Raw genomic sequence first — 4,956 nt, 5'->3', positions numbered from 1 at the left:
AAAAGACCAATAGTGGTGACCTGCATAATAGGGGGCAAATTTGAACCAAAATGGGATGGGCCATAAATTATAAAAGAAGTATATTCTAATGAAGCATATAGAGTGGTGGATCAAGATGGACATGGTATCAGTATACCGGTTAACGCACGCTTCATCAAGAAGTATCGACCTTGAAGAAAGTCATAATTTTCATCCAGAAGATTATTGGGATAATGCTTCTATATCAAAAGGGGGGTAAGGATAAGTGAAGTTCTGTTCATATATTCTTTTTTCGATAATCGAATAAAGAAGGAATTCCAAGTATATCGTCAAAGATTACATATTAGTGATTTCTTAAAAAGAGAGTAACCATCATTGTCGTCATCAAAAAAGCTTTGTTAAAACTCATTAAAATTGGTATCATCACCAAGATGATATATTATTATGAGCATAGTGCGAATATCATCAAAGACGTTTATCAGAAACAGTGATATATCAATCAAGACGCCTATCACTATCACGACAATGATGATAGCTTTTCATCATTTAAGGTAGTGTTGAGGGTCGAATATTGCATATCAGACCCCAATTGTTGCCAGGATTTACAAACATAGTACTGTTTAACGGCCTGATTTAATCATGTTTGTGATGTAGGGCGTATTCACGAGCCTGGACTGGGAAAGGGTACTAAAAGCATGGATTTAACGGTCTGAAGGCACCAAGGCAAGCGACGGACCCTAGGAGACCAAGATCGACAGATTTGCATGCCAAGGATCCAAGAAAATCGAGAAATTGAAGCTCAAGTGGCCTGAAAAGTGTCAAGAATGCAAGATCATAGGGTTCCCACCATCTGATCAGTTCAAAACTCCATACGTGGCCTGAGGACCATAAATGAACTGTACACGTAAAATTTCAGCTCCTGGATCATTGTGAAAGTGGCCCAACGGACAGATCAGCCCACAAATTACTGATCTGGGGCCCACCTGATCTCTGGATACACCTCATCTTCGGTCTCAATACCTTGAATCATGTGAAGAACCAGATGGACGGAGTAGATTTCTCACAAACATCTCTGTGGGACCCATACAGGTAGTGCATGTACACGTTACGCAGGTGCACTAGGCGCACACCAAAAATCCAAACGTCGGTCAGCAAGCGCTGACTGAGCTCTCCTTCTCCAACTGAATTTCTTTCCTGCGAAAGAAATAGAGCTTGCGGCTCTTTCTTGTGGGCCACCACCATGATTCAACGGACCAATCCGGACCGTCCAGGAGATTCATATGGCCCATGCCACTCAGGCCTAGATGGAGAAATTTTACAATATAATCGGAGATTGGGTCTCGATCGTCCAAACAGAAAATGGACGGTGACTTGAAAGATAACGTGGGCCACATTAAAACAGACTAAAAACTGATCACGTCCGACCGATTTTTCGAGAAGAAATCATTGGACGGCGTGGATTTACTAAATCGACAGCGAATGGAGGCCCGCCATCATCACAGTGTAAGAATAACGCAGTCCCTATTTACGCAGGGACGTGTGTTCGTGCGCCCGCCTTCCGTGGCCCACCACCGTTGATTGTATGGTCCATCTGGACCGTAAACAGGCTCCAGGGGATGGGGATGACCCCAGCCAAGATTTCTTTTTGCTTCAATGCATGCCCACACAGGCAAATCTCATGTAAACGCAAGAATAAATGGTACAGTTAAAATCCTGATTGGTTGCACCAAACCAGAGTAGAAATAGTCATGTCTAACTGGTTTTCCGTGCACAATCCAGTGGACGGACTGGATTTTTCATTTAACGCTGATCAGGGGCCCACCGACTTCAACAGCGTAAAGTGTTATAGTTCGCACCGACTCCGCCTGCTCGTGCCGAAATCCAGCCGATTGTAGCTGTCTACGGGCTGTTTCCTTGTGCGGGAGAACCATCCGACCGACCCTCCATGCGGTTATAAGAAAGACAGGAGGATTGAAGGAGGGGGGGAGAGAAAACGTGAGCAGGACCAGAGGCCGCACGTGAGCTCGGTTTTGGAGATGAGAAAGGATTGAGGAGGTTGGCTGCTGGACATGGCTGGAGGGGGAGCTTGGCTTAGTGTAAACGAGAAGACAGGAAGAGGAAAGGGAAGTTTTTCCTTATTTTCTTTTTCTTATTTTTTCTTGGCTGTTATTCCTTTCTTTCCTTATGAATCCTAAGGATTTTAGCCTAATCATGGTCGGCTAAACCTCTTAGCTATGGCTAAGAGGTGAAGCCTGTAGCGAGATGGGAGATTCTATTCTATGCTTTCATTGTAAATTCATGGACTGGATTTGTTTTTAGTTGATTATGGAAGGAATGTTTTTAGTCTTTAATGGTTTGTTGTGACTGAAATTACAATGGGTCTGCAATGACTTTGAATATTTCTTTTTCTCCTTTTCTTTTATGACGCCAGGAAGCCCTGTTGTTCACCATCGTCTCCTGGGCATGGTTGGATGATGGTACCCTTCCTGACCTTCATGGCATGTTGATTGGTTGGTAATTAGTTTAATTCTTTTGTTAACTTTGTCTCCTGGGCATGGTGTGGTGATGGAATCCATTCTAATTCATATACCTGTCATCTCTTTAAAATTATATCAGAAGAAGTTCAGTTTAATTTTCATGATTTTTGAAGCAGGCATAAGATCTCCCTGATCTCTACAAGTGGATCCTCTGAATCCCTGGTTTCCTTCCTCTGAATTCCTTAAAGTTTTAGATAATTATTCCACAATTATTCCTTAAAATTCTATTTGGTTAGATCACATCTTAGTCTAGTTCTAGTTCTACTTGGTTTCAGATAATGTACAGGTATCAGTCCCTGTGGATTCGACCTCGGTCTTACCGAGTTTATTACTACATCACAACCCTATACTTGGGGAGTGAACAAGTTTTTGGCGCCGTTGCCGGGGATTGACGGCTACGTTTTTCTGAAATTAATTAGTTTTAGAATTAGGTTAGGATTAAGATTTTACTAACTTTAGGATAAAAGTTTTTATTTTATTTTATTTTATTTTTAGAACTTAACCTGTTTTCCTGTTTTGTAGGATCCTGACATAAGTTCTTAAATTGGTAATTCCTTTCTAATCTCTCTACTTTTTCCATTTTTTTAGAATTAGGGTTTAAATTTTTAATTTTAGTATTTTTCTATTCTTAGGAAGTAGTTTATTTTTAGAAACTTTCCTCTTTTGTTACTTTCTAATTTTAACTCTTTTATAATCTATTTTTGATTTCCTAATTTATTTTTAGAATTTTTGTTTAGAAACTAACCTTCCTATTTTGTAGGCCTTTAAGATAGAAATTTCTAATTCGGTAAGCTCTTTCTCTACTTTCTATTCTTCAGTGTTCTTTTAGTAATTTACCTTCTAGTTTAGAACCTTCCCAATTTATTTTAGAAAATTCCACTTTCTTTTAGGAATTCCTTCTTTTAGAAATCAGTTTACTGCTATTTTTCTTTTAAAGGATTGTTCTTCTCTTTTTCTAGAATCTAACTTATTTTTGTTTTATTTTGTAGGTTTTTAACTTAGGACTCCAATTTGGTAATTTCTTTCCAACTCTCTCTTTCTTCCTAGATTTTCTTTTCCCTTCTTAGGATTAGGCTTTGAATTTAGTTGAGGGTTGTGAGTGTTTCATGCCCAAGTGGGCCCGTGACAACACTCGACGTCTCTTGACTGAAGGAGGATTGGTTGAGGGGTTGACTATCCATCGCAGGACTAGACACCGCTCGAAATCCCCCGAGTTAACTGAAGTTATGGCTGAAGACCAACCTCCTCTACTTCCACCTAGGGTGGACGATACCCAAGATGAAAATGAGGTGCATTAGGCACCCCCGCCTCGTACTTTACCTGATTATCTACAACCGGCAGGAGTGAGCATGCCCTCATGCATGATTTTTCCTGAAAACACAGGACAAATGGACATCAAGCCAGGAGTTATCCAACTCCTTCCCAAATTTCATAGACTTGAATCAGAGAGTCCATATTTACATTTGAAAGAGTTCGATGAGATTATAGCTACATTATGTTTTCCTAATGTATCTAAGGATACAATTAGGCTGAAACTCTTTCCTTTTTCCTTAAAAGAGAAAGCTAAGACGTGGTTACATTCACTGCGTCCTAGATCCATTAGCACGTGGAACGACATGCAGAGGGAATTCATAAAAAAATTATTCCCACATCATAAAACGATTACCCTCAGAAAAGCAATCATGAACTTTGCCCAAAAGGAAGATGAAACATTCTTCCAATGTTGGGAAAGGTTTAAAGATTTGGTCAGTTCATGCCCACAACACGGATTTGAAATGTGGCGCATTACAAATTTTTTCTATGATGGACTGACATCTTCCATGCGCCAAATGGTCGAGACAATGTGTAATGGAGAGTTCATTAATAAAGATGTTAACGAGGTATGGGATTACCTCGATAGTCTTGCTGAAAAAACACAATCATGGGACTATTACCCAAAGTCGAACACCACGTCTAGGCCGACTCAATTAAAGGAGAAAGGTGGATTATATCTCTTGAAAGAAGAGGATGATCTCAAGTGTAAAGTGACTACGCTCATAAGAAAAGTTGAGGCCATGGAAGGAAAGAAGGATAGGGTTAATGAAATTGTTTGCGGCATCTGTGATTGCAACATTCATACAACTGAAAATTGTCTTACAATACCCACCTTTTGAGGAGTGTTGAATGAACAAGCCAATGCCGTAAACAACTATCAAAGACCTTTTACTGGACCTAACTTCAATACGTACAATCCTGGTTGGAAAAATCATCCAACTTTAGTTGGAGGAATGGACAAATGGCTACTCCTCCAGGTTTCTTCAATCAAAATCCAAATCAAGTGAAACCTCAAGAGGAATCGGTTCAAAATTCCATACAAGAGTTGGCTCAAGCAATGCGGGGAATTACAGATTTTATGCAAAAGATAGATTCTCGTATGACGGTTATAGAAAAGGGGATGCTT

General features: G+C 40.0%; 1 non-coding gene across 1 annotated transcript; it reads right to left on the bottom strand.

Annotated features, from left to right (window-relative positions):
* Positions 1-4,180: 4,180 nt before the first annotated feature.
* Positions 4,181-4,287, bottom strand: LOC131244726 (small nucleolar RNA R71). Its single transcript, XR_009170503.1, has one exon. It is a non-coding gene; the product is annotated as a small nucleolar RNA R71 (small nucleolar RNA).
* Between the last annotated feature and the right edge of the window lie 669 nt (positions 4,288-4,956).

This window comes from Magnolia sinica, chromosome 4 (assembly GCF_029962835.1).
Source record: "Magnolia sinica isolate HGM2019 chromosome 4, MsV1, whole genome shotgun sequence".
NCBI classification, from domain to species: Eukaryota; Viridiplantae; Streptophyta; class Magnoliopsida; order Magnoliales; family Magnoliaceae; genus Magnolia; species Magnolia sinica.
This window is presented reverse-complemented; position numbering and strand designations above follow the sequence as displayed.